The sequence below is a fragment of the Lepidochelys olivacea genome, assembly GCF_965140295.1.
Source record: "Lepidochelys olivacea isolate rLepOli2 genome assembly, chromosome: 6".
Lineage (NCBI taxonomy): Eukaryota > Metazoa > Chordata > Testudines > Cheloniidae > Lepidochelys > Lepidochelys olivacea.
This window is the reverse complement of record NC_140416.1, coordinates 43,950,665-43,973,831: the sequence shown is the minus strand read 5'-3', so window position 1 is coordinate 43,973,831 and position 23,167 is coordinate 43,950,665. Positions and strand designations below refer to the sequence as shown.

General features: G+C 39.7%; 1 protein-coding gene across 1 annotated transcript in view; it reads left to right on the top strand.

The window, feature by feature from the left end:
• The window catches only part of NAV2 (neuron navigator 2), a 671,297-nt gene that overhangs the window by 563,997 nt on the left and 84,133 nt on the right, over positions 1 to 23,167 (top strand). The window lies entirely within an intron of this gene.

Here is a 23,167-nt window from a genome sequence, read left to right as displayed (position 1 = left end):
GTGCCTTTCTTATCTGAAATTGTGAAATTGCATCCAAAGTCTTGTAGTTCACATCAGCATTTCCTAATTTTTGTTAGACTGGAGAGATCTGAGTTAACCAGAGACTTCATCCCACAGCAAAAGTGCAGCTGCTCTTCCAGCTAGTAGTAGCAGCCACAGGAGTTAAGATACTACAGTTGTTGCCATTACAAAGCTGTCATTTACCTCCTGGATTCCACTTTCCTACCCACAACCCTTCACCTGCTTAAAGCCCTAAAAATTGCAAGTGCATTTGGTTGTGGGACAAAGCAATGTGGAGCAGGATACCTTCAGTCAGGTATCCAATATAGTAGACAAAACATATTTTCACAAAAAATAGTGAAAAAGCCATAAATCTGGTAGATTTCAAATCCATCAAAGAATAAATATATATTAACATCTGTGCACTAAGTCAGGCAAACTATATGATATAACTGTATATACAGTTGCTTAATAGTGAAACCAAAGGATTACTCAAATGTTCAATCCCACCAGATCTACCACTCAGCCTCATAGTCTGCTTGGATTTTATCAGTAGGCTCAAGAAGAAACGCCACTCCAAAGATGTAAGATGTACTTTGGTGCATGTCGATAATCATCCCTCAGCCTTTGAAAGATACCATGTTTATCTTGAAAAATCAGATACCACAGCAACAAAGAAACAAGTTTCTTTGAAGCTTTTGGCCTTGGAATTTTGTAACAAAGATCAGCTGATTAGAATTTCAAGTTGTAACAATACAATATACCTTGATTTTGTATAAAGAAAAGGAGGACTTGTGGCACCTTAGAGACTGCTCAAATAAATTTGTTAGTCTCTAAGGTGCCACAAGTCCTCCTTTTCTTTTTGCAGATACAGACTAACCTGGCTGCTACTCTGAAACCTTTATTTTGTATAGTATCTTTTTTACAAGCTGTAAACCAAAATGCTTCTTGGGGCTAAATAATACAATTACTATATTAAACAACAAATAAAAGCAGAAGGCAAAAGAGTAGATGCCAGCTCTGGGGGCTTTGGGGTAACAGGCCCTGACAGAAGAAAAGACATTCTCCTCTCAGTCCAAGGAAAATAGGACAGTCATAGGGTAGGCACCCTTGGCCATAGGTCCAAATGAGAAAATAAACACAGGGCAGCTTCCTTGTGCCTAGATCAAATGGACAAAACAAACAAAAATAGGTACTGGTTAAAGTCCTGGGCACAAGCACAGACCTCATCCAAACAGGACAAGCAGATAATTAGCAAGTTGTTCTTCTTCCCTCACCCGTATCTGGTTCAGGAGTCTCCTGGGCACAGACGATACTAGAGAACAACTCCTCTCCTTTCTGCCACTGCAGAGCTACAGTACTACCACTCAGCAGTTTAACAAGCTACTCCTGCCAGATGCTCTCTCCAGATGCTCACCTCAGGTAGTCTTTCCAGGCTAGATTGGTCTCCATAGTTTAAAACTCACGTGAACTGGCTTCATCACAGAGATAGATACTAAAGACATGGAGTGGATCTGCACCCCTGAGAATTATACCTTTCTTTACTCCTGGTCTATGCAGTCCACCCTCATGGATAGCCCTTTTGGGCCTGATTCTCCATTGCCTTATACTTGGTGTTTTCATTTTACACTTATGAAAGTGGGTGTAAAACACCACAGATCTTACCTGTGTACATTAGGAGGGACATCTCACTTTTTCAAAGTATTGGGTATTTGCTTCCAGCGGAAGCAGACTATAAAACCATGTTAACCACTCGTCTGATCCAGTATGACTAATCTTATTTCCTACACGTGGGCCTAAATTTTCCTAAAGTGTTTTTGTGTGTAAGCACATGTATGTGTATGTAACTACAGTGATGTATATGCAATTTAGAGGCTATGTGAAGCCAGTGATATTTTGTATTTCCAGTGCCATTGCCTGGAACTAGCATTGCCTTCTCTGTTACATGCAATTTCTTTTAAAAATGCTTTGGGCATTAAGCTTGTATTCCACGAGTAAACAAGTTTTGCTGACACAAAGGCCATTTTAAACTGTATCAGGGACTTCGTGCTTTGCATGACAAACCAAAGAATGTGCAATGTTCGCTGACACAGTGCAGACCCTGTTATTTAGTTTTTCATGTCTAATAGCAACAATGTCAACATAGTCTCAAGATTGACCTACTCTAGTAACCTCTGAGTTTAGGATTTGGAGATTGGATAGATAAAACTAATGACAGTTTTCAAACTCCAAAAGCAGATTCAGATGTTTGTACTACTTGACCAGCTTGAAGGTTTTGGTATGGCTATCGAGCAAATGTAAAGCGAGTTGGGGCTGAGGGTGGGTTCTTTTTCGTTCTGTGTGCAGTCTGAAATGTCTCATTTTTAAAAAGGTGAACACTACAATCACAACTCCTATGGCCTGTGTTGTATTTTTGGTAGTTGGACGTTACACAGTGCAAAGGACTTTTTACTTAAAAAAAAACCAAACAAAACCAAAAAGCCTCAGTGCTCAAGAAAGGCTCCAGGAGACTGAAGACTTTAGCCATTGTCAGGTATAACTTGGGTGATAGTGGTGCAAGCTTTCCCACGCTGTTCTGCAAATATGTGCCACTGCTGACCTAGAAAAATGTCTAGGGGTGAGGAAGTAATGTAGTTTCCATGCCCATTCAATGATTGGCTTCCCTGCTGAGGTGACCAAGAAAGCCATTTAGTTGGTGTTTTTTTTGCAATGGGGACACCTTTCCATTAGAAAATGGATAAAGACTGCCAGCTCATTTCACTTACTGTGATATAATGACCTATGTGACTCCTGTTGATAATCAATGGGAGTGGCATGGCATGAAGCCCATCCAGCACTTGGAAAATGTACCATTATGGTTTCTAATTTACCTCACTTGGACAGTGCATTAGGCTTTTCAGTGGAATTGTCCACAGTTGTATATTACACTAGTGTGGGATGACAATTATATGTGCTTGTATACCGCAGATATCATCAGTTTGTATGTGATTCCATGTGATTTGTTAATAAACAGATTTAATCTCCATAGCCAGGAGATTAGCATTTTACACAGTGACTTTACTTCTGCAATAATTTTACTGCTTTGGAGGTTATATAAAAAACCAGGCAGTCCATACCCATGATAAGCTTGTCTCTCATCTTCCTTGCTGTGCTTCTTTTGGCTCTTTTATCTCCTTATCTTGAGTTGTCTTCAGCAGACTTGCTCAATTTTCAGTAGATTTACACCAAAACTTGCTTGCTTCAATTCAGTGAATAAGAATTGTCTTAGGAATTAGGACACTAAATGTCCAAGAGAAACTATAAGGGTTATATACCAGTGAAGTCAATCCCTGTATATTTACATATTTCATAAACAACCACAACAACAAGTATACATTAGACAATTATAATTAATTACACACTATATACTGGAAAATCGTTGTCAAGGCAGCTGCTGTAAGACCGTGTAACTTATTTTTTATTAGTAGCAGCTTATTCTATTCAGTTTTTCAGTGAAAAATAAAGCACTTGATTCTGATTTAGCTTACAGCTGTGTAACTTGAGGATAACTCCTTTGAAGTAAATGGAGTTATATTATTGTAAAATGGGTATAAACCCCAAAGAGCTTCAGGGAACTCTCTCATTGTGGGAGGCCACACTCAAGTATATCAGGGTATGAATGGTCAATAAGTAGCCAGAGGGTCACACTGGACATTGGAACTCTAACCTTTGAATAGTATCTGAGCAAAGCCCCAGGTCTGAGTTTAAAGAATTTTAGCTGCTTAACTTTTCAGTCCTTAACTGACAAGGGCTCAATTCAGCTGATACTGCTGTGTTGCTGCACGCTCTCATCTGCCTCAAGTAATTTTTTATCTTCTTAATCTAATTTTAACTTTAAATTGCATCTTCACTAATTATTCTGTAGTTTGAGTTTACTTTTCATTTGCATCAACTAATTAATCAGTCTGTTTTTAGAGGAAATGAGAAATTCCTTTGAATTTTCCAAACGGATATCTCCCCCCACACTCCCCGCAATTCATGTTCTAGCATAAGTGATTTATTCTTGTCATGAAATTTGCAACCAGGAATGTTCATAGGAACATTCCTGGCTGTGCTTTGCATTTGTTTGAAACTATTGATACTTGGTAGGTGCTATCTGATTTGCATTTAAACAGTTCTGGGTTTCACTTGTTTTTTGTTAAGTTTTTTATTTTCAGAGATAATAAAATGCAGGCCCAATACTAGATTCCATGTGCACTCAAATCTGAAGTTGTAAAGCTGTTTTGGATGTGTAAGGAATGAGGGATCAGGACTGTATATTTTTTGTAGAATAGTCAGAGATGAAAACATAGAAAAAGGAGAGGAAAAGGAGGAGGGAAAATCATAAATGAGTAACCATCACAAACAAATAGATATTAACATCCTCATGCTGGGTGAAGTTCAGATACTACTCCTGTCTTCAAATTGGAGTAGCGGTGAGGATCGTACTGTTCCGTGTCTGACTACAATAGGTATACAATTGCTGGTTTTTTAGATTATCTGTATGTGATATCTCATGACACCTAATGTGCCAGCTCTAAGTTTTGCTGTGTTTTTTTTTAATATCACTAGCTACATAGTGGTGCCTTAGGATTAGTGGCAAACTGTAATAGTCGGCATTCTTTACTATTGTGGAGGAGGGTTGGGTTTTGCCCATAGCCCCAAAATTTAGACAGTGAACTCTGATATCTTCTCTGTAGCTCAGAGCTCCTCTTAGTTGAGTTTCTCCAATAACTGCGGACTGTTCCTTGATTTTTCCCTCTCCCCCACTCCCTGCCCCATTTCTGTTCTTTACCATGCTACATGGTCTGCTTCTGCATTGTTTACAGTCAGTTCAACATGAGGGTCCTAAACTTTTCTTTCCCGTGAATCTTACCATGTGTCATCCATCCTCTCTCCCTGGCCCTGCCCTGGTTGCTTAAAACAACTCTTTCATCCCCTCCCACATCAACTGCTACTTCCTCCATTCTATCCAAGCTGGCTGCTTCACTGTCCCATTTTCCTTCCATCTCCACACGGTTGTCTCTGCAGCCTGATTTGAGCACTAGCCCCCACTAGCAATTGCTAAGATCCCTCTGCCTCTACTTTCATGAAACTATTCAAACCTTCTCTGTTAAACAGATGTTTGAATTTAATGGTCATACCCCACTTTGTATATTTTGTTCTCTTGTGGACTAATATCAGTCACTGATTGGATCTATAGATTTTAGCCTTTTGGGATAGAGACCCACTTCATGCTGGGAATTGACCTGCCGCTATAAAGGGTAAAGAACATTTGTGGCATTGCATGCATTTTCAGAAATGATCACATTATAGGAAGGATTGCAATTAAGAGAGCCAAACATAATTTATAACTTATTACTGGGCTAAGCAAGGATGGGTGGGAAGGTGGGAGGGAGGACATAGCTGTCGACAGATATTTAAAGGATACTAGCACATCATAATTTAGTGTTGTTTCACATAGGAGTAATGGAATCAGATTAAGGCAGGGAACATTTACACTGAACATAAGGGAAAACTCCCTGACACGTAATGAACTGTGAAATAGTCTCTTAAAGTGGGAGAGGTGGCAGATCTAGTCCTTGGAATTTTTAAATCTGAACTGGGCAAAACATTACAGAAGAATTGCACATTGACAGGAAGGTGGACTGGATGACCTAGGACATGTTTTCCAGATCTAACTCCAGGGAGTTCAATATTAATATGAAGCTATTATTAAAACACATTACTTTGCATTTGATAGGTTAAAGTATTTTGCTAGTCGTGAGCACAATTCCTGAGTACAATGCAAGGTGGATAATTATCCATTAAACCACCCAGTGGAATAGATAAACTGGTACTACCTGAAATAATTTAGTACGGTGCCATCTTCCATTATTTTTGATTGATCTGAAGATGATACACATCCTTTTGTAGTCCTTTATGCAGTTCACTTCATGCCAGAACTTCTCCAATAGCTGGTGTAATCCCTTGGCAGTGTTGACGTGTAAAATATTATCAATCAGTTGCAACTATAGTAACATAGATCTGTTAACACATTCATCTGTCTAGTGAGCTTGTGTAGAAGATGTCTAAAAATAGGCTGCAAGAAATCAGAGCTTGCACCCATGTGTTGGTGTCTGGAATGATCTCAGTATGCTGTATAACGCCCTTGACAAGACCTAACAGCAGTGGAACTGTCTATGAAAATTGCTTTTAAATTTCATAGGAAACAGTTTAATTCTGAAGCACCTTTCCTTCTAAAGGATTCCTGACCACTTCCCCCTTTTCCACTGACCACAAAGATGGGTCTCCATGGGTAGAAAGCGGGGAAAGGGCTGAACAGATGTTTACTCTCAAACACATTGACCAACCACTGTAATCCTGCAGCGATTTACTGAGTTAATGTTGGCTTTGTCGGCATTCATTTATGACAGTTCCCCAACCACAGCATGAAACCTCACTTCTTAGTCCATTGCAGTTAGTATCAGTAGTGTGGCTGTGTTCTGCTACTTTTCAGATAGAACAGAGAAAAGAGAAAGCACTGTGGAGATACAGAGCCTCCATAGGGTTGCCAACTTTCTAGTTGCAGAAAACTGAACACCCTTCCTCCACCAACTTCCCTGAGGCCATGCTCTTGCCCCATCCCTTCTCTGAGGCCTGCCCATTCCATACCCCCACCCTCTGTCACTCACTCTCCCCTACCCTCACTCGCTCACTCACTCATTTTCACCAGGCTGGGGCAGGAGTTTGGGGTGTAAGAGGGGGTGCAGGCTCTGGCTAGGGGTGCGGGCTCTAGGGTGGGGCTGGGGATGAGGGGTTAGGGGTGCAGGAGGAAGCTCCAGGCAGGGGCAGAGGGGTTCAGAGTGCAGGAGGGGTCTCAGGGTTGGGGTAGGTGGTTGGGGTGCGAGAGGGGGTGCAGGCTCTAGGAGCGAGTTTGGGTATGGGAGGGGACTCGGGGTTGGCGCATGGGAGGAGGCTGAGGGTGAGGGCTCCAGGCAGCACTCACCTCAGGCAGTTCCTAGAAGTGGCAATATCTCCCTCTGGCTCCTAGGCAGAGGCGCTGTCAGGTGGCTCCGCACACTGCCACTGTCTGCAGGCGCCGCCCCCACAGCTCCCATTGGCCATGGTTCCCAGTCAATGGTAGCTGAGGAGCCGGCTCTCGGGGCAGGGACAGTGTACAGAGCCCCTGTGGCTGCCCCTACGCCTTGGAGCCAGAGGGAGATGCTGGCAGTTTCCTGGGAGCTGCACGGAGCCAGGTACTGTGGATGACCAACTGGACTCATGGTTAAGAAAGTTGAATGCTGCTCTGGAGAACTGGGGTCTATACCTGCCTCTGCCACAGAGTTCCTGTGTGATGCTTGGCAAGTCACTTCATCCAGACTTTTCACAGGATGACACTAATTATGTGTTCCTCATTTCTGTGTGCTGAACTTGAGACTCTGGGGTCTGATTTCCCGCCCCCTCCAAAAAAAGTTCAGCCTAAGGCAAACATCTGGGAGGGAAAATTTCAGACCAAACTGTTAATGTTTGACGAAGTTATAAGCAACTAACAACATGGTCTTATAATGGGTAGTGTTGGTAAATCTTAATAACAGCGTAACCAGCCTTGCCTCTAATACAACAATTTCTTCACTGCTGCATTATAGCTAGCTATCTCTAGACGTATCCACAGACAACAAACATGCCCAAAGCTCAACAGGGGTGAGACAGGAGAGGGAAATACTGGATAAGAGACAGCTGAGCAAACCTCGACTCTTATGAAAATGAACAGAATCTTTAAGCATCTTGCAGAACAGACAGGACCTCAGTCTTCTGCAAAATGTGGAGGGGAGAGACATCACCCAAGAAATCCATGATATGGAATATTTCTGGAAGCAGATGGCTAACAAAACTGAGCCAACAAGAGAGCTTTGTTCAAAACTAGTTAATAAAATGAATTTATCTGCAGAAATTCATTGTTGGAGTAATTAAATGATTACGTTTATTAGGGGTACAATCTTAGATGAGAAGGGTAGCAGGACTTAAAGGGTTTATGATCTTGCATAGCTGAGCTCTTATTGTTGTTATTAATGTGATTATTTTATTATGTTAAAGAAAAAATGCAACTGTTTGTATCTTTATATCAGTTTGGAAATAAAGAGAGAAATATAATCTAGGCAATCGCGCATATATTATCTGAATGAGTTACTTTTAAGCAGTTTGCAGTTTAATGGTGGTGTGGGATACTGTACCATGGGAGTGAGTCCACTGGGCATTGAACAGGATCAGATGCTTCAGGGCAATTAAATACACAAGATTCTCACTTTAAACAAGGCACTGAAGGGAGGCTCCCAGTGTTCTGTGCAGTTAATCATCAAGAAAAGAATGAGTAGGAAAAGAAAAAGCACCATCTTTTATTTAAGGAAAGGAGGTTAGACCTCTGTAGGATGTCTGATTGAGTTGCATCTCAGTAAATAAAAAGCACTTGTTATGTTAATGGCCAGTGTGTTCAGTAACGCGGTTTGCCTTCAGATTATAGGTATATTAATTAGACTGTGCACATAACCAATGTTGCTGCTAGTCTTTCTCCTTACCAATGTTCTTGCTTTAGCATTTTTATTTATAAAATAGCACCAGATATTCGTGATTATTGCATATTTTTAGTTTGTGAAAGCACAGGTAATGTATGGATTCTAGCATTCTCAGACAGGAGCCCATTGATGACAAAAAAAAAAAAGTACATCACAAAAGTTTATGGAACAAGACCATGACACATCTCACCTCTGGTACTGACTGCTTCCACTGTTGCACCTAATTATAATGAAACTAAAACAATTTAAAAGATTATACAAAACCAAAAATAATTAAAACAGCCATGAAAGCCTGAATCTGAAATATAATAAATTAATCTAATACCTAGTAATAGATCTCTGCCACGAGCAGCTTCCTTTTCTCCTAGTTTTGTTATCTCCCCCTGCCTTCTGTTGCATCTTATGGAAATCTTATGAAATCTTATGGAAATCATTTTTCATTTTATTGTGTCTTATTGAAGGCCAATTCCTGCTCATCTTTCTCACGCAAGCAGTAGCGTTAACTTCACTGAGTAAGCCAAGTAGGAATTGGCCCATAGATTGAAAGTGCCTGGCCTGATTTTCCTGCTTGCCTGAAAACTGCTTTGGTGCTCCATTAATTAATTAATTGATTGAATAGATATAGGTTATTAGCAGAAACTTGCACACAGATCTCCTCTACAGTGTTCTTTCCTTGTTTGAGAATAGCATGGGTGACTTTCACATCAGCTTGGGTGTCTAAATATTTATCAGTGTTTGGGAGTATAGGTTACCCTGACTATAGTATTTTGACTCCACTGACCTCTGCTTTCTGAGCCTCAGTTCTGCAGCTCATTAGTCAAAGGAAAGAATGATTATAAGGAATTTTTTTAAAAAAACAGTATCTTGGGGAAAGATCTGAGATTTGTCATCTGGCACTCCAGACTAAATATTTAACATAGTTCATAAGGTATATAATGGAAATATTTACTTTATAGGCAACTGAAAGAATATAATTTACAACTCTTTATCAGATTAGCTTTTCAGGTATCGGGTAACGATTATAACCCTCCAGGACACAGAGATTTGGGGTAAGTAATTCTGTAAAAAAATCAGAATCTCCAAAGTAATTCTGTTACAGAGAAAATAAAGTTGTTAAATACAATAGCTTGCCAGATACTACCTTGTCCTTTTTGTCTACACATTCCTTTGCAATATATGTTCTCCATAAAATAACTGAAGAGTTGTTTAACCTGTTGATTGCATGATGGTATCTCCGTTTTTTAAAACAGTGCTCTCTTCTGGGAAAAAAAAGTCCACATTGTTAATCATTGCTAAGGAGGAAGTGTACAGCCAGAGTAATGAAGCTGTGTACTGGAGAGAGCCTCAGGAAGAATGAAAGAGGACAGCCTCTCCTTTTGAGGATATGAAGCACTAGTGAAGCTACTCCATAGCCACAAATGCAGTCTCGAGCTAGTCTTCCTCACTGAACTGCCTGGAGGGAATAGCTCATGGATGATCCAAATAGCTGCAAAATCTCTATCCTTGCTTCAGCCCACACATCCCAGTTTTGTTGTATATGGGTTTTTAGACTCTGCCAATCACTATGGTAGCTGAGCACTCAATACATGGGTAGGAACTTAAGTGAAAACCATTGTTATGCCAACCCACTCGCATCACAATTAGACTTTGCAGTTCCTGTTGCTGATTCTTAGCTCCCCAAATCCTGCTTCCTTCTGCAGTGGAATGGCACTGGTCCACTGTATCTGTGGTAGTCTTCACCCATGAGTGAAAGGAGTGAACAGGATTTGCCCAGGCCTCCACTGCATTGCACGGTCTGTGGGAAGGTGTCTTCACGCCTTACCCCTAGGCCAAGAAATGGTGGTCACAATTGCATCCATAGGCTGCAGTAGACCCCACAGATCCTAGTGAATTATTATTGTCTGTGAAGGGAGGGAAGTTGGCAAGATTTACATATCTGTGGATCTTTGAACCCAGCTCATGTGCTGCTGTACAGGCAGTCACCACAGAACTAAGTGCCATGCTGCAAAGGAAGTGTACAACATCAGTGCAAAATCACCCAAACATCCTTTGCAGAATGAAACACAGCCAGTTCTGCCCCTGGAGGCCGTCTGCACCTGCAGAGAAGGGGAGTGAGTTTGCCCCCTACGTGGATAGTCATGAGTAAGTGCTGGAACATACGTTTTCATCTTACTGACCATAAAAGTGTAAAATGTTAGCCTTTTGATCATTACACTTCTACAGGCTGAGGTTTCTTCCAGTCAAACTCCTTGAAGCTGATATGTTAGCTACCTAAACAGTTTCACTACAGTACTATGATGAGAAAGGGCCATTAATATTCTCAAATGATCTGAAGGCCTTGACTGGGAGCATTATTACAGACTAGTTCTCTTTGTAACAGTCAGGAGTTCATATGTGGAAGTGCCGATTTACACCAGATGTTTATGGGATAATAAAGGAGCTTCATTTATGGCATATGTCTGATCAGTCACACTTTTCAAATATTATTTTAAATTCTAAGCTTTATTTGGAGAGCTTAGAGTTCTCTTATTGATTCATTAAGAGTTTATAACTCAAAAAGGACAGGAACGTAGAGTCCATGTTCGTTACTAAAGGTCAGACATTACATTCTAATGCAGAATTAGAAAAGGCTTTTGTTTAAATGCGCTCACCAGTTAAAGTCAGTGTTTGTAGGCAGATAATACATATCAGATTTTGAATAAATTCCTTTTATTGTGGAAAATTGTAGATTGAAAGGAAACTCCGGGCTGTTCTTGCCCAGACATGAGTGAAAATGGTATGGGTGAGAAAAGAAAGGAATCTGAAATCTTGACTTAGTTTCATTAATATTCTGCTCAAGAATTTGGAAATGGAAAGAGAGTAGATTTGATAGGCAGGTAACAGTGAGAGAGAGAGAGAGAAACAATCCACAAGGGAAAGGATGCGAAAATTCTTGATGAAAAGATTTTACAAGATAATCTGAAGAAGAAACCTGCTTTTGGCTCAGATGCACACTCCAGCTCATTCATCTCCTGTGCAGGTAAAATGGATTATTTTGTTTTATTTACAGAACACAGATGAGTTTTTGAAATGTATGTGGTTGTGGATTTGTATATGGAGATCAATTGTGTTAAAGGATGAAAGTTTGTGTGTGTGTCCTTTCACCATAATACATTTTTGGGAAAAAAATCTTTTGTTTTGCGGTGTCTAGACTGCCTGAGAAGGAGGATTTCCACTGGGATATAGAGCCCTTTGCTAAACAGTTAAAATCCAAAACATTAAACATCAGTCTTATTTGATGTTAGCTTGATTTAATACTTATACTTTATTAATTGAGGTTACCTCTGTGGTGCAATGCATTAGCTTGTTAACAAGAATGCTCCCCAAGTACGAAAAACAGAGAAGGGTCTGACTGAAAAGGCAGGTGGAATTTAAGTGGGCAGATTGTAATTATGACAGTATCTGAGCTAGGATTTAATCAGGACATAGTTAGCACCTCTGCTCATACGAAAAGTGCCATGACGTTTTTAATGACCACCAATGGTTAAGGCCTTTTGTATCTCATGTGAAAGATGGCATATTCAAGAGCACAGCACGCTTCAAGTAGCACTGATGTAGCACTGACTCAGATAGTGCTATTTATTGACAGCTTCAGCACCTAAGTATTCCCTAGCGGTTAGGTATGTCAGATTGGCTGAATGCATCCTCTTGACATTGTCCTGCAGCTCCTAACTGTTTATGCAGCAAGAGACTAGGATTCAAATTTATCTTCCCCTCCCTGGCAATGCAGAGCATTACTACTAGACTTCTGGATTTTTATAACCTTATTTGTATATTTTGCTTCTGTCATTTACTGATACAGAAATTATATTACTAGTCCCGGAAACTGAAAACAAGCTTATAAATCATATATACAGATAAGCTACCATATCCATCCCAAATCCTTTCTTCAGACTCCTGATAAGAGAATAACACTTCAAATTTCACTGTTTTTATAACCCTTTTGTATTTCGGGAATCAAGCTAAAATCTTAAAAGCTGCTGAAGACAAGGATATCTCATAGCATTAGAGAAATAAAATAATGTTCTGTTCAGCAGCTTAAACCAGAAGAATAGAATGTTTCTCTTTAGTCAAGGAAACTTAAATTGAAATCTATCATTTACAATGATATATTCTTTACAGCTATGAGATACTGGTAAAAAAAAGAGCGTATCTTTTGGAAAGACAGATTAACTTGTATGATTTGGAAGAAGGAAAGTAGAAAACTGTACTGAAAAAACAAGGTGAATGATATGAGCAAATATAGTGCCCATATTTTAAAAAGGGAAGAAAGAGAACCCGAGGAACTACAGAAGGATCAGCCTCACTTCAGTCCCTGACAATATCATGGAGCAGGTCCTCAAGGAATCCATTTTGAAGCACTGGGAGGAGAGGAGGGTGATCAGGAACAGTCAACATGGATTCACCAAGGGCAAGTCATGCCTGACCAACCTGATTACCTTCTATGATGAGATAACTGGCACTGTATGGGGAAAGTGGTGGATGTGATATATCTTGACTTTAGCAAAGCTTTTGATATGGTCTCCCACAGAATTCTTGCCAGCAAGTTAAAGTATGGATTGGATGAATGGACTATAAGGTGGATAGAAAGGTGGATAGATTGTCGGGCTCAATGGGTAAGTGATCAATGGCTCCATGTCTAGTTGGCAGCCAGTATCAAGCAGAGTGCCCCAGGGGTCGGTCCTGGGGCCAGTTTTGTTCAACATCTTTATTAATGATCTGGCTGATGGGATTAATTGCACCCTCAGCAAGTTTGCAGATGACACTAAGCTGGGGGGAGAGGTAGATACGCTGGAGGTAGGGATAGGGTCCAGAGTGACCTAGACAAATTGGAGGATTGGGCCAAAAGAAATCCTGATTAGGTTCAACAAGGACAAGTGCAGAGTCCTGCACTTAGAAAGGAAGAATCCCATGCACCGCTATAGGCTGGGGACCGACTGGCTAAGCAACAGTTCTGCAGAAAAGGACCTGTGGATTACAGTGGATGAGAAGCTGGATATGAGTCAGCAGTGTGCCCTTGTTGCCAAGAAGGCCAACAGCATATTGAGCTATCTTAGTAGGAGCATTGCCAGCAGATCGAGGGAAGTGATTATTCCCCTCTGTTCGGCACTGGTGAGGCCACACCTGGAGTATTGCGTCCAGTTTTGGTCCCCCCACTACAGAAGGGATGTGGACAAATTGGAGAGAGTCCAGCAGAGGGCAATGAAAATGATTAGGGGACTGGAGCACATGACTTACAAGGAGAGGCTGAGTGAACTGGGGTTATTTAGTATACAGAAGAGAAGAGTGAGGGGAGATTTAATAGCAGCCTTCAACTACCTGAAAGGGGGTTCCTCAGAGGATGGAGCTAGGCTGTTCTCAGTGGTGGCAGTTGACAGAACAAGAAGCAATGGTCTCAAGTTACAGTTGGGGAGGTCTAGGTTGGATATCAGGAAACACTATTTCACTAGGAGGGTGGTGAAGCACTGGAATGGGTTACCTAGGGAGGTGGTGGAAACTCCATCCTTAGAGGTTTTTAAGGCCCGGCTTGACAAAGCCCTGGCTAGGATGATTTAGCAGGTGTTGGTCCGGATTGGACTAGATGACCTCCTGAGGTCTCTTCCAAACCTAATATTCTATGATTCTATACTGATTTAATTCTTTTTCTCCTTTCTTGGATCGATTGTTTACATTTGAGGGGATTATTAAAATTTTTGGCCTTTTTATGTAGACTCTATTTGCTAAGTGACCATTTGTCTTTCACAATTCTTATTCTTATTATTTATGGTTTTATTTAAGTGACATTTAATATTATTTTTATTTATATGCCATATACATGCAAGACACTTTATACACCTGCATGCACGCGCACACACACAAAGTGTCTAGCTGTGTATATATAAGCAGACAAGGTCCCTGCCTCAAGGTGCTTGACATGTGATAATGTTTAAGACTTTAGGACAAATCTTATTCCCTTGATTTGTGTAAGCAGTATCATTGGATTCAGTGGTCACCTGGGGTTTACTTAAGTTAAACTACAGGAATAAGTGAAAATTACGTGTTTGCTCAACTGCTTTAGTTTGGATAAGACCTTTCCTGCCTTCCCCTTTCCTCATTCCGTACAGAAAGAAACCATTTACACATGAGGCCAGATTCTGCCACCCTTGTTCATTTGAAAAATGCATCAGTGAATGTGTACCCAGCACTTAAGTGACACCAACTTCGGCAGCATTGCAGGGTCAACCTTTAAGTAAAGATAAAGTGACGTTAACCAATTTCTCCCACATACTCCGCACAAGCAGGCTTTTCTTCTCCATCAGGTATATATGTCCTATTGCTGGAGTTATTTGTTGTCTTGAACAAACAGTTTGATTAGTAAAAGGAAATTCCCAGGATTTAGAGACTGAATGTCTCTTACAGTATCCCCCTTAGGCATTGTCAAAGCACCTGATCTTATTCCAAACATACATGATTTGTCTGTCTGAAATCCTGGTCCCTTGAAGTCAATGGGAGTTTTGCTGTTGACTTAAAACAGGACCAGGGTTTCACTACAGGACTCCTTTGCTATAAAAATCCCAACGTTCAGGGCCCTTACACACCAAAAATCCTGTCTTTGAGAATTTACAATAGATCTTCATTGTGCCTTTAAGAGAAGATACTCCGCTTCTTGCTTGAAAGCATTGGATAGCACCATTGACAATGGTATATGTTTGCTGCTTTAGTGGAAGCATCTCCAAGAAATCTGATAAAATAGGACTAAGGATTTAGAGTTTGAGTGGTTCTTACATGACATATTGTGAAATAGATCACATTGCTGGAGGCTTTGTACCTTTCTTGCTACATTTGAAATCTTTCCCTAAAGACATGCCTGGCCAGTTCCTACATGTCATATGTGCAGCAGTGTACTACAACGTATCAGTGACTCTTTTTTATTTTCTGCAAGTGTAAAGTTTACCAATATTCAGAACAGAGCCCCTACATTATTTTGTTAATCTTTAATTATATTAAATCCTCATAGCAAGCCAGTACGCAGCCTAAATCAATGGATTGGTTGCCAGAGTACTCTACAGGGCCAAAGCAGGAAGAATCCTGCCCCCAATCTATAACCTGTACCGTGAATAGGTTCTGTGACTCTAGTGCCTCTTCCATCCAGTGGTGTGTGAAAGAAACAGAGGGTTGTTATTGCTTAGATGTACCCCACCTGGCTCCCAAGCTCCTTTACCTGAACACATGCAAGAAGCTCTCATGGCAACCACTGCAAGACCACAGCAAATGTGCTCTCTATATCTTCTCCCCCATTCTTGTACAGTGGAACCACGCTGGTTCTGCTTCACCTCAGCATTTCATTAGAAATATCTGGTCTGATTCTCCTGTCACTTACACCAACTTTATGGTGGTGTGATTCCACTGATTTGACTCCTGCTTTACTTCAGTGAAGAGCAGAGGATCAGGCAGTCTTATTTACCATTTCAGTTTCTGGTTTGAAATTTGCTTCTGTTTCACACATTCTAAAATAGTAAATGAGGATAGGAAAGAGTAAATTTAAAATATGCTTATTTCATTAGTTAAATGGATAGTTTATTTCCTATTGATAAGTGCAGAAATACTGTACCATTTTTAATCTGATCAACAATCGTCGTAATAGGTACAGAAACCTTGCTACATTTATTTTTCTCATATAATAAATACGAGCACAGTGACAGCACTGAAAAATGATTAATAATAATTTTTATTTTACTTTTAAAAATTGATTTTTGTTCTAAATTCTACTAGATTAACAGAGGGAAAGTACAGAAGAGCAATAGGAGTACATGCAAGTCTCCTCAGAATATTTTGTGTGTTGTAAATATTTAAAACATCTCTCATCCGAAGGGGTGTCAACATCCTTTTAAAAGCGGCAAAGAGTCCTGTGGCACCTTATAGACTAACAGATGTATTGGAGCATAAGCTTTCATTGGTGAATACCCACTTCGTCAGATGCCTTTGCTGCTTTTACAGGTCCAGCCTAACACGGCTACCCCTCTGATGCTTAACATCCTTTTAAAAAATTAACAAATTGATATGTGGATTATTAAAAGAGATCACTCTACCAAATTCTGAAATGCAGCTCTTCTGAGATGAAATACTGCAGACACTAAATTAGAGACACGAGGTAGGTGAGGTAATATCTTTTATTGAACCGACTTTTGTTGGTGAGACAAACTTTTGTCCTAGGACAAAAAAGAGGATGCTGTGATCCTTGGAGTATCTTTCCCAGCCCTGAAGACGAGCTCGATGTGACTCGAAAACTTGCCTCTCTCACCAACAGAGTGGGTCCAACAAAAGAGATTACCTCACCGACCTTGTCTCTCTACTATCCTGGAACTGACACAGCTAAAACTACACTGCACACACTAAATGGCATACAGCAACAATCCATAACAATGGTGTCTTTGCAGTCTCTATTAAATGCATTGTGGGATCCTGCCATGCTTTTTACTTCCACTGTAATCCTCAAACCCTACTCTAAGTGGTACAACTTGAATAATTGGAGAAAAATGTAGAGGGAAGTGGTATAACAAAATAAAAATCAATTTTCAAGTGTTACATTGCTCTCTAAGGCAGGGTTTGAAATGGGATAGGCTTATGCATTTTTAACCTCACTTGAATAGAATGTGATCATATAATTGTAGTCTTAGAATCTGGCACTTTTCAAAAGAGACGTAAAACAAAGATTTACTTTTTATACACATGTATTAAGTCACATACTGTTTTATCTCCTTTCAATGCATGGACATAACTCCAATTAATGTTAATGGAAGTTACACACATGCATAAAGAAGAAAATGTGCCCCGAAACTGGTTGCTCTTTTATCGTTCTGTGATTTTATTACCCTAGGTATGTATGACACATTGCAGTGTTTTCTAAGCAGCTGCTCTTTAGGTAAATTAATATCTGGGGTCTCTTTACTTCTCTCTCGAACTTTAACTGCTGTAACAGAGCTTAATGTAAAGCTGCTCATAGCTTATCTCACCAGATTGCTATTTGAAAGTTCTAACAAAAACACCTTCATAAACTGCTTCCATAACACACTAATCTCCTAAACTTCCTGACACTTTAAACTATGATTATTACTAAGTGTAAAACCAGTCCTGAAATGTCCCTCTCTGCATCTTCAGTACCATGGGCGTATGCTGCAAAATCCCTCTCACTTCATGGTTACAAAATAGGAATTATTAAGGAAATAAAGACTGAGGCTGCAGCTTTGGGTATGGTGAATGGCATCATTCCTTAAAACTATGATCTTGCTTTAATTTGGATTTAGAGAATTAGCAGATCGGATGCCATATTGTTGTTCTTTTTATTTGCTTGGCTGTAGTTTCAGATTTGATTTGACTCTGAAAGGAACAAGAATATGTCATGCAGAACTCCATTATTTCCCCTGAGCATAGACTTTTTAAAATGCGGTGTGGGTATTGAATAGCAGACTGACATCGTTGTTGTTCCCTGTGGTAATTACACTAAGAATACATCATAGCGTATTATATAGTTGTAACACTCGGATAAAGGTTGTGTCAGGACTTCCATTCTAAATCCCCATTTTAAGTGCTTTGATCACTATTAGAAAAATCATGTTTGATTCAGTCCTGGTACATAGGTTTTCAAAATAAAATGGAATCTAATCCTTCCTTTACTACTCTGATTAAAAAGAAAAGTCTTAAAGAATTTCAAAGTGCTTTATATAAATTCAATAGGAATTACTTTAAAAGTGTTTAAGGACTCTTTCTGTGCTCTGTTATAACAGTTCTATGACAGAGGGGCTCCAGTGATGACATGCCAGTGTAAAACTGGTGTTGTGGGTGGAGAATCGGGCCCATTGAATTTAATAGACAGATAGGGTTTTTTTAAGCTATCGTGTAAAATGCTGTAGCAGGGATAAAATTTAATACAAAATTGTATGGGATGGATCTGAAAACCTAAAGAAATGCTCTAATTTTCTATAAAATCCCATAGGGCTTTCCTATGTAGGCAGGTAACTAGAAATTAATGTTATTGTATTATAGCTTATAAAAGAAAAATGAGCTATTTCAGATTGGTTATCCAGCATAATAACTTTTGTATGATCAAACTAATAGATGACACACAAATTGTTCATCAAGGACTGCTACCACCGGCATCAACAGAGGCAGGAGCAGGGTATGAATAGCACATCATTGTCTTCTCTCTCTTTTTATGGGTTCTGGATAATGCATATTTTGTTTAAAGTACTACATGCTGCAACTACATTAATATCTCTCCCACGTAACGCTCAACAAGCTAATGAGGCTTCTAGCCTTGTCATTATACAAATATGCAGTGAAAGAGTGGGTGACTATGCTCCAAGTTGGAGACACATTAAAAAGCATAAGAGTGATGCTCCTACCTTTTATTCATCACTAATCTAGTTTAATACAGATAATGCTCTAGCTGCAGAAAGAAATTACATTAACAGCCTCTCTTTTCTTGCTAAAACACAAACGTTTATGTTAAATGATGCTTTTCCGAGTTTCTTTGATTATTTGTATTTGTTCTAAATAGCAAATTGTCACATCCGCCATCCTCTAAATAACCAGTCTTCTGTGTTACTATAGTAACATGGTACCCACTAAAATATAGGCTCCAGAATAGAAAGGGAAGTTTGGGCTTTGACTCACTTATTTGGAGGTTTTGGCAGGAGAATTTATCTCCTAGAGCCTGTATTTTAGAACCTTTTGAACATTTGCATTTTAAACCTTTCAACCAAAAAGGTGTCATAATGCAAAAAAGATATATATTTATATGCTGTAGAATATCTAGTCTCTAAAGGGTTAATACTCCACTATGGTAGACTTCTTCTGACTTCTGTTCTTTCCTTCTGTTCTCTTTGGCTTTTAGATGAATGATTGGTGTTTTTCTAGAGATGAAACTAAGGATACAGCCAGTATTGCCTCTCCCTGACCCCTTCATGTGAAAGTCTGCCCATCTTGCTTCCACAACACACTCTCTCATCAGTAACCTGAATATTTGAGATCTAACCTAGATAGATTAGAAATCTAACACTAGTTTTTAGCCTGATGAATAAGTTGTCTTGCAAAAATGAATGAGTGTGTCTGTTCCTATAAAGCTGAGAGTCAGTGAGCTTGATGGTGGGCAGTAACAGTGTAAACTACAGGAAATGTCATTTTTATACAACACAAAAAACTATGTTAAAAGAACATCATTATGGGTTCAACCTTGATTCACCCCTTTTATGTATTATGATTCAGTATTTAATTGCTCAATCACATAATATTTTTTCAGACTTAGTTGCCCCCAGCTCAAGTCTACTTGTTCAGTCAGTCCAAGTTCCCCCCTCCTGGTTTCTCATCCAATCTCTCTCTTCCCTCTATGACTCCCAGTCTCCCCATCCCATCTCAGTCTTCCTTGGCTCATAGTCCCAGTCTTTTTGCCTAGCAGATCGCAGTTCTCCCCCTACCCACCAGCTCCTTGTCAGATCTCTTTCCCTCCTCACTGCCCCCATTTCCCTGTCCCTGCCCACTGATTCTTACTCCCAGTCTGTTCCGTGTTTCCCTCTCCGGCTCCAGCCCCAATCTCCTGGCCCAACCACTTCCAGGCTCCACTCCCCATCAGTTACCAATCCCAGTGTCCTCACCCAACCAGTCCTAGCTTGCTTTACCCCAGCTCCCCAATCTCTCTACTAATCCAGTCCCAGTCTCCTTGCCCAAACATTTCCAGTCTCATCCCTCCAAGTCCCAGCCACAGTCCACCTCCATCACAGTATCAAGAATTTTTTAACATGGGCAAAACAATGTATTTTTCCCAGCCTTGTTTTCTGAAATGACTACATCATTTTGCTGAAATTTCCCAAAAAGTTCAATCTGAGGCAGAAATACAACATAGAAAATTTCAGTTCAAACAGTTAAAAGTTTTGCAGAGTTTATAAGCAACTGAAAACAGAAACTTATAATGTGAAGTGTCAGGCAACCTTAATAATAGGCAGTTCTACCAGCCCCACCAATAGTTCCTCCCAGGCTCCCCATTTTTCAAGGGAAGTTCTCTCCCCAAAAACTGAACACACTTCACAAGTGTGATGTTCTTTCCTGGTGAGAGCTTGAACTCCTTGGAAAATATGCTGTACCGTAATGGACTTTATTTATTGTATGTCCTGAACCACATTAATTATACAGGCATTGATTACCCTTAGAAAAATTACCAAGTTAATCATTCCTCATAACTTGCTGTGTTGCGTAGATCCAGAACAGATAGCATTTATTAACATATCCTGTCCATGTGAGTTATTTCAAACAGCAACAAAAACTGGAAAGCCTCCAAATTGTACACTTATGGTCTGATCTAACCAACACTCAATGCAGCCAAAGGGAGTCTTTTCACTTACTTCACTGGGCTTTGGATCAAGCCCTTAGCTGTTCTGTGTAACTTTGTGTTACTATTATTGTCTTTCTTGTCTTTCTCGTCCTCTCTGTATTGAGTTCCACGCACGAATAGGCGTTGTCTTGATCCTACAGTGTTATCAGAGTCTTCTGTGAAAATGTTAAAAAGGAAAAACGTTAGTCTAATTTTTCAACATTATTTAAATCAAAATAGATTAGGAAATGTGTTTTTCAGATTAAGGGGTTGCAGTTGTGATCAAACTATGCTGCCTAGCTAGTAGAAAATACAAAGTTACAGGTATTCTGACTTGGGCTTTTACTCTGTACCTTATGATATCTGATCTAAAGGTCTGCATAAGCTGTCCCCTTCACTGCCACCACATTACAACTTTTCACAGATGACCTAGTACCAGCAGAAAGTCTTGACCTCTCACTCCTTCAGCACTTCAGAGGTTAATTTAGTTGAGGGATCAGATTTCTTTCCAGGGAAGTTTGATGATCACCTTCTAACTAGCCCTTACTTTTAGTGTCTTTAAGAGCTGCTAACTGTTGAGTGCTCTGCTGAAAAACAACCTTGCTCAGCTTCTTAAAATATCTCTTCATATATTTAAATTAAAAGCTGGTTTCTTTAGCAGAGTTTTTAATGGTAGCCTGATGAAGGTATCAACGTGTAAAATCAATCTAAGCCCTTTCTCTGGAACTCGTCATGGGCAGCAAAGTGGAGAAATGCTTTGGCCTAGGAGTATTACAAGGTAGGAAGTTTTCTATACTTTCAAAAGCACGAACTCTGTGTAAGAACTTTGTTTAAACGGAGTCAGTTTTTACACTGGCAGCAACATTGGAAGCAGAATATGCGATGAATTATGCAGAAAATCTTAGAACTTTGTTTCTTTCTCACTTCACTCTGTATTCCATTTTAAGTGCAGAACAATAAATTAAATCAGGATTTTATTGTTTAGGTATATTTTCATAAAATAACAGGGAATTTAATATTCAAGAATTGACAGATTGTTAGTATATTTTTTTCATCTATGCCTCAGCCAGTTACAAATATATTTATTGACTAACTGTTACCATGAAGTTGTTGTTAAATTATTTCATTATAAGTAACTTGGTTTAGAAATCAGTATCTTTCCCATTAGAGTTACAGACCTTTCATCCCTCTCAGGAAGCTATGTTAGGGGCTTTGTAATATTCTTGCACTGTTAGGTTGCTTTTTGTGCAAAAGTAGGAACCTGCTTTTACAAGAGTGAGTGCTCTCACTGTAGGCACTGTGTAACAATAGCTTTTGGGGCTGTTGTCACGCCATTGTGAGTGCAGTCTGCTCTTTGACATTTTAAGGTTTGATCTGCAGTCTTTTTTTCATGCATGTAGTTCTTACTCATGTGCAAAGTGTCACTGGCTTCCATGGAAGTACTTCTCTGAGTTAAAGAGTAAGATCCTTTACATTTGCAATTTCTTTGAAACAAGCCTAAGACTTATTGATGCTACTTAAAATGTTGCAGTTCCACCAGAAAACCAGCTGCTTACTGAGCTGATACTGACATCTTCAGCGCAGTGTGTCTGTGTAATTAAGTAGTAAAATGGATTCGATTGATTGATTGTGTGTTTGTGTGTGTGTTTGTTCTTTTAAATTGTGCCATGGTAAGTCATTCTTTCTTCAGTGATTGGCTTCTTTGGGGACAGTCCTGCTCCCAGTGATCAAATTAACTACTTTTATTTTCAAGTTTGATTTTATTCAGAACATATGTTGGCAAATTCTAATGTTTTAGCAAGGCCAAATTTAGTCTCTGCCCTCTTTTTACTGTGGGAGTACAGTGCAAGCGTGCATACATTATCCCTGTGTCTGTGTGTTCAGCTGCCTTTCATCAGCATTGTATGTTCCAAATGTGAAAAAGCTGTGTTTGACTGTATGCAGTTTGGGGCAGGAGCTGTACCTTAATTATTTTATAAAGCACTTTTATGGTCCATTATAAATAATGAAGGAGAGCTTCAGTGATTGGCAGTTACTTCAGTTCTTGGCACACAGGAGTTCTGCACTGTCTCTCTGCAGTTTCCTATGCTGAATCCTGGTTGAGGCGTATAGCAATGGGCAGACCTGAAGAGATTGGAGAACTTTTGTATAATGCTGTCATTCTTCTCAACATATGTGCAACTAACTCAGGTGGCATGTGACCAGGATTCATCAC